The sequence below is a fragment of the Bidens hawaiensis genome, unplaced genomic scaffold (assembly GCF_021521415.1).
Source record: "Bidens hawaiensis isolate Kalapana, Puna unplaced genomic scaffold, B.hawaiensis_p1.1 tig00002306_1, whole genome shotgun sequence".
NCBI lineage: Eukaryota > Viridiplantae > Streptophyta > Magnoliopsida > Asterales > Asteraceae > Bidens > Bidens hawaiensis.
The window spans coordinates 1,664,767-1,677,707 of NW_027491123.1; the positions used below are offsets into that span (position 1 = coordinate 1,664,767).

Below are 12,941 nucleotides of genomic sequence, written 5' to 3' on the forward strand. Positions count from 1 at the left end.
ATTATTTAATATATATTATTTTGTTTTCAGACACATAAAAAAAATAATAATAAAAAGAAATCAAAAAGTTTAATCACATATAGTCAACAGCGAAGGTCTCTACTCTCTACTGGATCTTGGGTTAAAGGTCAAGGCCCAAAAGTTTTGACCTGTAAACGAGTGAACAACTTTGACTTTTGACCAACTTAGCTTCGATAACTTCTCTTTTCGACGTTTTGACTTTTGAGTCAAATTCAAGGAGTTTATTTACTCTCTTCCGGTAATTAAAAAATAAATAACAAAGTCTATATGCACATTTTAAGGTTTTTTATTCTTTTTTAACGACCAACGAATAAAGTCGGGCTACTCGGATAACCCAATGGCAAAATGCGACCCCATATGCTTGTGATCGGAGACAGCGCTTGGCAACCCAAGCTCATCATCTTCTGTTCCATGGAAAACCCGCCACCCGAAGGCCCACTGCGGTAAAAACCATTTGGGATCAAATTCAAACTTGAAACCTTGTGACCTCAATCGTGAATCTTCACTTTTGCTTCAATGTCAGTTGAGCCTTATTGTGTTTTTGTGATTTGGAAAGTAATATTAAACTAGCAGCAAAAGCGATATGCACAACCGGTACACTATCAATTTCTATAACTTTTTAAACCAAATAGAACGGAAACTTTTTAGCTCAGAATCAGTCTTTCTTTGAGGAAAATCATAACCTTTTGGTTGATGGGATCAATCAGCAAGTGATCCCGCTATTCCAAACTGCATAACAAAATGTATGATTGGTATATAATTTATTATTTTATGAGTAGCAAAATATGCGAGCCCATAACACTAGGGTCGCAATCATGTCAGGCGGCCAAGTTAAATTGATGAAGGGGCAAAATATACAAGCCACAACACTAACAATATTTGTGTCAAAGACATCATCACCAACCCAAACACACTTGAAATTGTCTAAATTGAACACGACCCGTGTAACCTATTTATTTTAAGAGTTAAAACACGTTGGCAGTTGTAGATATGGTGTAAATCATAAGCTAACCAGGTCATAGTAAGTTATAAACTAAACAGGTCATAAGTAAGTTTATAAACTAAACAGGTCATAAGCCAGCTGACAAGGTGTACTGGTGTAATAATTGGGCTAAGTGCAAGGCCGGTAATTGAACACCTATTTAAGATACGATTAAACCTATTAAGTAAAAAAACGCACTATGTAATTTTTTTTTATTCTGTTTAAATAATTGAAATTAGTAAGCTAGACTCCCTAATTACTTCTTATTGTTACATGAAACATGCAACTATGCTATAGGCATGAGATATAAAGTAGTTAAACGAGTCATATTCATGTTTATGTTTGATACTTGTTTTAAGTCCGTTGTCTCTAACCTGCTTAACACAATAAGACCTGCTTTGCCAGCCCTAGCTAAACGGGTTGCCTATTCAACTAAGCAGGTTATAGGTTGATATGAGCACGACCCACTTAATTAAAAAGATAAACAATAACTTGAGATAGAGGTAATTCTTCACACTACCAATAACTTGGTATGAGTAAGATGATTGATTATATTAGACACCTTTGTTTGTTTGTTAATATTGCATGTATACCCTCTACATTTACTTACAGCATATACACACAACATGCAAGCCTTCACCAATGAACACAATAACACCCGAACCGCACATTTACCAATGAACAAAGTCGAACTGCATAAGCAGCTTTACCGACTTGTACTTATCGCCTTTCGGGCTGTACAATGGAACCGCCCGAATGCCTTTACGCAGCTCAGAAATTGGTAGGCATGTTTGACCACCAAAATCATCCTTTCTTGACATGTCATATTCATTAACTTCAATCCTAAGAATAGCAAGTTCTGGGACCGTTAACGGGAATTCAAATTCTTCGTTCCATGCAGGGATCCAATTGTCCTCAATTGCTTTCGTTCTCGTCATTATAGTATCAGCAGGCACTCCCGCTATTCCAACCTGCATTGCAAAATGTTATAATATGTTTTAGCACAAACCCCATGATTACTATTCGATAACTATTGCATAGTGTCTTACCTTTGTGTAGAAATCTGGAGGTGAGTATGCATCAATATGTGTATGGGAAAAATCATAGTACCATCCTTCACCCATAAAAACGGTTACCTAACAAACATCAAGAAAGGTTTTGTAAGTCGAGTACAATCTGTACCCGAGGACCCACGAAAAGCGTGATTGTTTACCTTGAGAGTGATTTTGACAGGTAATGCAACTCTCGGATTAAAGATGGAGTCATTTCTCATCAAGATATCCGGTTTCTTGACATATCCACAACCGCCATTGGCCTTGAACATTCCTTGCATAACCCAAAGTGATCTTCCATATCCCTATCAACATAAACTTTTTGTTGTTTATTATTTATTATCGATATATACTTTTTAGAATTAACTGAATGCAAATTAGATGCCTAACCTGCATATTAAACGCCACCATCTGAGCTCCATGCATCCAACCAATCAGTGGGTTATAGTTAGACGAGTCGAAGCGTATCCCCTTAGGATATACTCTCAGAATATTCCTCTGAGTGAACCTAAAGCAAGCCAGTTCTTAGCATATATTTGTAACTAACTAAATATATATAAATGTGTATGAAAAATTAAAACAATACCTGACAATCTCCGGGCCATGAGATCTTGCAGCCTTCTCAAGCTCTTGCTCACTTAAGCTAAGCAGTTTGACTTTATCAGGGTCAACTCTAAGCCAATTGTCTAAACCACCCTTTCCTTTTCCAGCATGAATAGCAATCAAATTCCTATATTCATGGACACAATGATCATCGTCTTCCTCTTCATCTTCTTCTTCTTCTTCTTCCTCCGAATTATCATTATGTTTCTGTGAAGCATTTCCACTTGCCTTAGTTTCTTGAGATTTAAGATACCTTTTTGGAGGTTTAGTAGATATAATAATAATCCTTCTTTTCAGACTTTCTGGAGATGGGAATTCCTCTAAACTCTCCGTGTTCGGAGTAAACAGCACGTCTCTAAATGTTTCAGTAACTATCTACAGTTTAATCACAGTGTAGCGTTTAAATGAATACATTAACGAACTTAAGCAAACATAATCCAACATAATAACCGTATCTCAACATAACATGAAATTTTAAAACATTTAATGCAACATACTTACCAAATACCAATATACCATTTGATGCAAAAATTTGAGTAATCTTAATGTTTACATGTGAAAAAGTATGAAAAGTGGAAGGATCGAAACTTAAGAATAGAAAAGGATGAAGGCTGATTAAAGATTCATTCCACGTAGAGACAAAGTCTCTTAACACCAAGGTCTTGGGTTCAAGTCCCACTACCAGCAAAGAAATTTACCTTTCAAAAAAAAAGATTAATTCCAGGTGAATTATTGGGTTGTTAATTTATTATGACTTATGTTTAGAGTTAGATATAATTGTTTATTATTTGTCTTCCTAGTTAGCTATTAGGAATTCGATTCAAAGTACGATTCAAGTTATGGTTAGTATAAAAAGGGAGTCTTGAATTGCGTTTTGTTTTGCAGTTTCGATCATAATAAGGAAAAGAGTCGAACTCGGTTTAGTCACAAAATCTGGCCTGCAAAAAGTATGCTGCGTTAAATCGTCACAAAAAGTAAACTGTATTTTCTTGAAGTTCTTTTCGATTTTAAATAAGAAATTAAGACAAACTTAACTCACCTCAGCCACTTTAGCCTGAAGATCAGTAGTAAGATGGTCTTTAAGGATAATTACAACAGGATACTCAGATGCAGTGAAGGCATGATCCTTGATAGACTTTAAGCACTTAATCAGTTGAACCGGAGTTGTCAATGTCCTATGCAACATAACCACATGTCAACAGATTTTGCTAGTTGCAACAATCTACTTTTTATCAAAAAAAATAAGCAACAAATATGCACCATACCTTCCATGAAGAACATGCACATCATCTTTAGTTGAATTAGGCCATATATCCAACTCAATGACCCTCACACCTTTCTGCAATGCTTGAACTATCGGAACATCGCTACAATCACTGCTCAATTGGTTCCCGGTTAAATATGACTTGTGACCGGTGAATATGAAGTAGTGAGACAATGGAGCATTCATATCATGATGAACCTAAAAGATAATTCTCTCATGTCAAATCAACTGTTCAACAGACAAGTTTTCTAGGTTAATTCTAATTTTTGAACAGGATTAAAATTACTAAATTAGAGTTAAACTTAGCCATAGTTATTAAAAGCTCTTGCTTCTTGTGCCTAGGCCCATGGCCATGTTTCATACGAGATGCAATATATGTGCTTCTAGTTCCTAGATCCTCACTTCTTGGGGTTGATGATATCTCTATTGGTATTGTTAATGGGCTTGGTTTAAAAAAGTGCACCTGAGGCGAGCCGAGGCGAGAGGCAACCTACGGCGAGCGCCTCTTCACTTTAAGATAGTCAAGACGAGCAATGTTTAAAAGGCGAGCCCGGGGCGAGATTTTTAGGCAAAAAGCGACCTAAAGCGAAGTTAAGGTGCTCGCCATTCGTACGCAAGTGATTTTTAAGCATCTAAATGTTCGAACAATTTGTTTTTTGGTTGTATGTGTAGATAGTTTATATATTAAGTCATATATAAGGCTTAAATATGGGTCGGGATGCTAAAATCCCATGATATATACATATATAAAAATTATATAAATATGTTCGCATCGCGTACAAAAAGCGCTCGCTTTTGCGCCTGGCGCTTTGCGCTTCGTGCTTCTGTTTTAAACCTCGTCACTTTTCTTTGCCTCTTGCTTTTTAAAACCAAGATAATGGATCAAGAGCAATGTCACAATGATTGTTTGAACCTTTACTATTTATTACTTATTGAACTTTTGGTTTTCATGTTTTGAACATTTTGGTATTTGAACCTTTGATACTTTACTTTGAAAGTTTTGTTATTCAAGTTTTGAAATTACGTTTGAATCTTACTACTTTAGAACTTTTGATACTTATTAGATGCTATTCAGTGTTATTTAATAGCTTTTGTTTCTTTTATGTAAAGAATAGTACTATTCTTCTGATACATAATATATTTTAAAAAAAGGTATATCTATATGTATTTTTTTCTTAGGCCCTCATATTTTTCGAGCCTTCCGCCTAGTCGCTTACTATAAATTCCTATTAGCTTAGTGTATACTTGTTGAAATATTAGATATAATGTCACTACAATTCAATTCAATTTAATATTTGTTAAGAGTTTTTTTTTATATAGTTTTCTTATATTGTTATTGTTTATTTTTATTTTTGTTATTTGAGGGAAATATCTGCTGGGTTTGAAGTAGGCTTGTGACAAACTTTTGGAAGCAAGTTCGCCCCGTTAGCAGGTTCGGCCCGTTAGAAGTAACTTCATTACTTACGCTTATGGATGATTCTGGAATTATTATTCTTCTTTCACAACTTAATGCCTCTACTAATCTTCCATAGACTCAAGACACCCTGATCGAATGAATCAACTCTCATGATCACTATTGTATCTGATCATCACAATGATGATCTGATCTGTTCTTGTACCTGGTTATTTTTTTCTTCTTTCTGTGTAATCGATTGAAGAATTTTTCTTATGTGTGTTTGCATAAGTCTTCTTGGCTAATCCTTGATCTGCCATCAGTAAGAGTGGTTCAGAATACCTGGCCCTAGCCTTGATAGATTTTTTGTGCGTGTGCTTGCTTGAAAATTCATTCTTAATTGCTTAGTTGCGTTAATTTTTCTTTGTTTACTAGTGGTTAAAATGAGTGACACTGATGATTCCGGTGAGACTTTAATTAGCAAGTTAGATGCTAGTAATCCATTATATCTACATGCTAGTGATTCTAGTACCATGACTATTATTAGTTTTAAACTAAAAGGAACAGAAAATTATTCTATGTGGGCTAATGCTATGAAACTCGCACTTCAAGTTAAGAATAAACTTGGTTTTGTTAATGGTACTTGTGAGAGACCACCAGATGATGAAGTTCTTAAAAATCAGTGGAATAGATGTAATGCTGTTGTGTTAACTTGGATTCTTAATTCTGTTTGTGAAGAATTATATGTGGGTCAAGTATATTCTCAACTTGCTTCTGAGGTTTGGACAGAACTGAGGGAAACTTATGAGAAAATTAATGGTTCGATTATTTTTAACATGTTTCAAAATATTAATTTGTTAAAACAAAATGGAGATTCTGTTTCTGATTATTACCATAAACTAAACACACTATGGAAACAGTTTGAATCCATGGTACAGTTACCCTCATGTTCCTGTCAAGCCTCAAAAGGGTTCAATGATTTTAATACTTTAATAAAATTGATGCAGTTTCTAATGGGTCTTGATGATGCTTACCAACCTGTTAGGACAAATTTGTTGACACGTGAACCATTACCTACTGTTAAAGTAGCTTTCTCTATTGTTTCTAGGGAAGAATCACATAGGAATTCTAATGGTAATTCTAAAAATAATGTTCAAAATGTTGGGTTTGTTTCTAAAGTTACTCAGTTAGATAATAAAAAGAAATTTACTCGTGGGCCAAACCCAAATTTGAAGTGTACTCATTGTAATAAAATAGGACATACTGTGGAAAGGTGTTTTGAAATTGTTGGATATCCTCAAGGACCTAGGCCTAGGGTATATCAAAAGCCAAATACCTCTAATAATGTGAATACTGTTAAAAATGGTTCTTCTTCTAACTCTACCTCCAGTACTCTTACTCCTGAACAAGTTACCAGGTTGTTAGGATTGTTAAATGATAAAACAGAAGAAGGATCTCAAGGTGGAAACGTAGGAGGTAATAGTGCTTGTTGTTTTTCAAAAAACATTTTTTGTTTTAGTAGTTTTTGTTCTAGTAAAACTGAGTCAAATTGGGTTATTGACTCAGGAGCCAATCAACACATGACAATGAGTGACAAATATGTTGTTGATCCTATTGACGTGAGTGAATATAATATAAGTGTTAAACATCCTAATGGGTCTAATGCTAAAGTCACAAAAATTGGCAAGATAAAACTTAGTGATGAGGTTGTGTTACAAGATGTGTTTGTGGTTCCTGAGTATTGTGTCAACTTGCTATCTGTGTATAAGCTTACTAGTGATAATAAGTTGAGTGTTACATTTAATGAGAATAATTGCTATCTTCAGGATTCGCTCACAAAGAAAAACCTGAAGTTGATGGGTTATATTTCTATGGTGACTCATCTAAGAAATTTATGGTGTGTTTCAATAGTGTTGACACTTTTAATATTTGGCATGCTAGGTTAGGGCATCCTGCAAATCAGGTGTTAAAAGTGTTGAAAACCGATTTGAATATAAAATACATTAGTGATGATTTGCCTTGTGATGTATGCCATAAGGCAAAACAACATAGGGAACCATTTCTTTTAAGTGATCATAAGTCTGTCAAGGTAGGAGAATTAGTTCATCTTGATACTTGGGGTCCATATAGGGTCAAAAGTAAAGAGAGTTATAAATATTTCTTAACTGTTGTAGATGATTTCTCTCGTGCTGTTTGGGTGTATTTAATGAAAGATAAAACAGAAGTGTTTCCTTGTATTGAAGCTTTTTTAAACATGATTAAAAATCAATTTGGTGTTATTGTTAAAGTATTTAGAAGTGATAATGGAACCGAGTTTATAAATAATCAAGTTCAAAATCTTTTTAAGAAACTTGGCATTATTCATCAAACCACATGCACACATACACCTCAACAAAATGGTGTAGTTGAGAGAAAGCATCGACATCTACTTAATGTAGCTAGGTCTCTTCTCTTTGAAGGAGGGGTGCCTCTAAATTTTTGGTCAGAATGTGTGTTGACTGCAACCTATTTGATTAACAGGACTCCTTCCTCGGTGTTAAACGGTAAATCTCCTTATGAACAGCTGTTTGGATTTAAACCCTCTCTTAAACACATAAGAAATTTTGGTTGTTTATGTTACATTACCGTCTTAAATAATACTAATAAATTTGATAAAAGAGCTGAAAAATGTGTTTTCTTGGGCTATTCTTTTAATAAAAAGGGTTATAAATTGTGGAATCTTGAGTCAAAACAAATTCTTTTTTCAAGAGATGTAAAGTTTTATGAGACGATCTATCCTTTCAAAGAGAGTTCAGTTTTAAAATTAGTTGATAATAACATAGATTCTACTATAAACAATTTAAATTTTTTTGACAAATTTGATGATACTGAGCCAAAATTTTCAACTAGTGTTAATACTCCCAATGATGAAGAGGGGGTTCACTTTCAGACTGGTACTGTTGATCAGCAACCTAGAGTTGCCACTGACCACTTGGGTTCCTCAATTAATAATGAACCTAGGGATGTGGTAGGTAGCACTAGTGGGGTAGATCACGGTACTGTTTTTGATGACAATAATACATTATCTGAGGGAAACAATGACCCTAATGAATTAGAGGTACAAACAGCTGTTAGGAGGTCAACTAGGAGTTCTAGTTTACCAAAAAAATTGCAAGATTATATGATAGAGGGCAAGGTTAAGTATGGCTTAGAAAAGGTTGTGAATTACTCTAATCTGTCATATGAAAGCATGTGTTTTGTGTCTTCTTTAAATAGAAGTGTTGAACCTAGGTTGTATAAAGATGCTGTTTTAGATACACATTGGATAGATGCAATGAATGATGAAATGGAAGCTTTAAATAGAAATAATACTTGGGATTTAGTTGATTTACCACCTGGTAGGAAACTCATTGGATGCAAGTGGGTATATAAAATAAAGTATAGAGCCACAGGTGAGATAGATAGATATAAAGCTAGGTTAGTTGCTAAAGGTTTCACTCAGAAAGAAGGTATAGATTTTGATGAAACTTTTTCTCCGGTTGTTAAAATGGTAACTATAAGATGTGTAATTAACTTAGCGGTAAATAATGACTGGCCACTTTTTCAACTTGATATAAATAATGCTTTCTTATATGGTAGTTTAAATGAAGAAGTTTATATGAAATTACCTGAAGGTTATTACTCTAAAGATGAAACAAAGGTGTGTAGGTTAAAAAAATCATTATATGGCCTAAAACAAGCCCCTAGGATGTGGAATGAAAAATTGGTTAGTGTTCTTTTAGATATCGGATTCGTACAAAGTAAATGTGACTATTCAATGTTTGTGAAAAATGATAATAATGTGTTAATTGTTTTACTTGTGTATGTAGATGACATAGTCATTACTGGCGATAATCTTGTAGAAATTGAAAATGTTAAAAGTCTACTTAAGGCTAGTTTTTTGATTAAAGATTTAGGAGTGTTGAAATATTTTTTGGGAATTGAAGTTTTTAGATTTGACAAAGGTGTTTGCTTATCACAAAGAAAATATTGTCTAGAGTTGTTGGCTGAATTTGGGTTAACTGGGTCAAAACCAGTTAATGTGCCAATAGGACAAAGTCATGTCGTTAATAATTTATGTAAAAACAATAGTTCTGAGTTAAAAAATGTGTCAAAATTTCAAAAACTAGTTGGAAAGTTAATTTACTTGTCGCACACACGACCAGATATTTCATACTCTGTACAATTTCTTAGTCAATATATGCATTGTCCTACTCAAGGACATTTATCCATTGCTTTAAGACTATTGAGGTATTTGAAATTAGCTCCCGGTCAAGGTGTGATGATAAGTAAGGGTAATATGTCTAATCTAACAGCTTTTGCTGATTCAGACTGGGCTAAATGTCTGACAACTAGAAAGTCTGTGTCAGGATTTTGTGTCTTTGTTGGTAACTCCATGGTTGTATGGAGAAGTAAGAAACAAAGTACAGTTTCTCGGTCTTCAGCAGAGGCTGAATATCGAGCTATGTGTGCTGCTCTTAGTGAAGTTATTTGGATAACAAATTTGATGAAAGAGTTAAAGGTTTCTATTGAGTTGCCTGTGAAGTTGTATTGTGACAATTCCGCTGCTATTTCCATTTGTGAAAATCCAGTATTTCATGATAGAACAAAACATTTTGAAATTGATTTGTTCTCTTTGAGGGAAAAAAATAACATCTGGAATGATTCAAGTAAAAAAGACCAAGTCAGAAGAACAATTGGCTGATATATTTACTAAAGGTTTGTTTCCAAAAGTTCATAATGATATTTGTGTTAGGTTGGGTCTGTTTGACGTTTTTGGGTATTGAATTGTGGGGGGGTGTTGAAATATTAGATATAATGTCACTACAATTCAATTCAATTTAATATTTGTTAAAGAGTTTTTTTTATATAGTTTTCTTATATTGTTATTGTTTATTTTTATTTTTGTTATTTGAGGGAAATATCTGCTGGGTTTGAAGTAGGCTTGTGACAAACTTTTGGAAGCAGGTTTGCCCCGTTAGCAGGTTCGGCCCGTTAGAAGTAACTTCATTACATACGCTTATGGATGATTCTGGAATTATTATTCTTCTTTCACAACCGAATGCCTCTACTAATCTTCCATAGACTCAAGACACCCTGATCGAATGAATCAACTCTCATGATCACTATTGTATCTGATCATCACAATGATGATCTGATCTGTTCTTGTACCTGTTTATTTTTTTCTTCTTTCTGTGTAATCGATTGAAGAATTTTTCTGTAATACTTGGGGTTTCTTATTGTATAAAGAAGATTTCAGTTTTGTGACAATACTAAATTTGGAACAAATATTGAAACTCTACAAAAACGAATCAAAATATACTGGACGATCAGGATCAACAGCCGGATTAGAGTCGCCAAACAGGTACTTGAAGAAGGACTCGAGATAGAAACCCTTGTGAATATGAGCTGTGCTATGCATAATTGCTTGAGCATCTTCCAGAGAAGCCGCCTACTGTTTCTGCACCTCAACAAGGAACCGATGAAGATGTTCAACGTTCATGATGCCGTTATCGGAATACTTCTCGAACAGAGCCTTGATCGGCGGTGGAGCGGTGGTGCTCTGGTGGAACCTCCACCGGAACCTACTCTGCCCGCGTAACCTCCTCTGCCTGAAACAGAAACAGACTTTGTATGTCTGCTTTGGCATTGCCGTTGATCGGTGAACGGATTTAGGGTTAACATTGGGGATTTGTATTGCTGCAGAAGTTTGCTTCCAGAGTTGGGAAGGTATGGATTGCTGTAATCAGTTTAAAGAAAACAGCAAGTCATTCTATATGAATATTGTGGGACCGGCTTATTGCTATACGTTCAAATTCAGATTTAGCAAGGCTTTCTCCATTCGAACACCTAGTTTGCTATTTGGACACCCTTCCCTACTTATACGACTCGTATAGCTTATACTAGTCATATAGAAGTCAGCTTTATGTCAGAACCCATTGACCCTTTAATACGAGAAGAGCTATACGAGTAACCCCCCATACGACTAGTATGGGCTATACAAGATGAATTTGAATTTTCATGATAGCTTGCACATCTTTTTAGACCTCCTATACGACTACGTGTATGAGTTGTATGAGCTATACGAGATAATTCATACAAGACAAAATACATTTTGTTTCAAATGAAAAAACTAGTTAGGGTAGTGTTAGTAAAGTTTTCAAAACTATACATGACCCATTTTCCACGCACAAAAACACCACGTATATGACTCGTATAAGGTTTTAGGACTCGTATAGATGGTATGTGGAGAAAATATAGAAGTTAGAAATAAGAACTATAAATGCATGCTTCATAATTGCCATTGTTATGCATTAAAATTTGAGTTAGTGATGCATTTATTAATATATGTAATGGCTTTATGTATGATGTAATGGTCTACCAACTAATTTAACAACTCTGATGTAATGGTTTGCAACTTTATATTTGACATAAAATTTCCCAATTAGATTAAAATACAACATACATAACATATATAATCCTAAGTCTACAAAATTAGTTTGACGTTCTGTTTGCTGATCTGTAAACATTTTTATGCGCAGCCGATACAAGTCTTCCCAACCACTTACCATTTCATGTCTGTAATGTTTCCAGTAAGAATTAACTGTTGGCATCGGCTATATCCTTCAAACTTAACAACCACAAGATGACAATCGTCGACATTTAGAATGGCAATGGCGGCATGATCTAGGATTTCTTGAGGACGATGTAACAATGGAAAAATTGTAGAATTGTTAAGTTCATCCGTTGACAATGAGTGAACGATCACCCCATACCTATTAACGATCATAAAAGTTGTGGACGGCATATCCATCCAGCGTTCTCGTGGAGCCATTCCATAGCTTGACCAATGCAGGGAATTAAATACTTTATTACAATGAACGTCATCGAATACATGGATGTACACATTCCAATTACTCATCATCTCTTGTATAAGTTCATTTCGTATATGGATCCAGTCATCTTCAGGACGACCTAGAGCAACAGCCGTAGACCGAAATCCACAATTTACATCAGTAGCAACATCTTGTATATGTGAAACAAAAGGTTGAAGAATGTAGTGAACTTGTTCTAAATACTTGTGATGGTAACATCTCTCTTGAGAAACTGGCACATAACTATGTCTCTCATTGTCCTGGCTACCCATATAAGAACTGTGTCTCGCATTTTCTTGGCTACCCGTATAAGAATTGTGTCTAGCGTTGTTTTCGACACCGACAAAGGAACTGTGTCTGGAAGGGTCTGTCTGGGTGGGCATGGTTTCATGAACGCTTAATGATGTAGAATTACTGCGTTTGAGAGGGGGCTCGCGTTTGCTATTTTCCTTAGACTTTGTCGGTGGACGCCCGCGGTTATGTTTTTAGACTTCTGGTTGTTGACTGGTTGATGAGGCTAGCCTTACTAGTGAAAGGAACTTTGACAACATACTTTTTTTTCACCCTTTGACTCTTTCTAAATTGTTGTACAAATTCTTCTACCAGCTCGTTAGCTTTTGAGTCAAGACCTTCACCCTCATCAACAAATAACGGATCAAAATCCAACTTCCTCCAATATATATATATATCGAATCCAAAGGAATGGTTTGATCTGAAGTCAAATACTTTGAAA

The 12,941-nt window shown here is 35.0% G+C and overlaps 1 pseudogene across 1 annotated transcript; it reads right to left on the bottom strand.

Annotated features, from left to right (window-relative positions):
• Positions 1–1,621: 1,621 nt before the first annotated feature.
• On the bottom strand, positions 1,622–10,983 carry LOC143616459 (phosphoinositide phospholipase C 2-like; annotated as a pseudogene). The gene is made up of 8 exons (XR_013150667.1): positions 10,657–10,983; positions 3,924–4,120; positions 3,698–3,833; positions 2,642–3,033; positions 2,446–2,563; positions 2,217–2,360; positions 2,053–2,139; positions 1,622–1,974 (listed from the first exon to the last, which is right to left on the bottom strand). The product of XR_013150667.1 is annotated as a phosphoinositide phospholipase C 2-like (transcript).
• Positions 10,984–12,941: the final 1,958 nt, after the last annotated feature.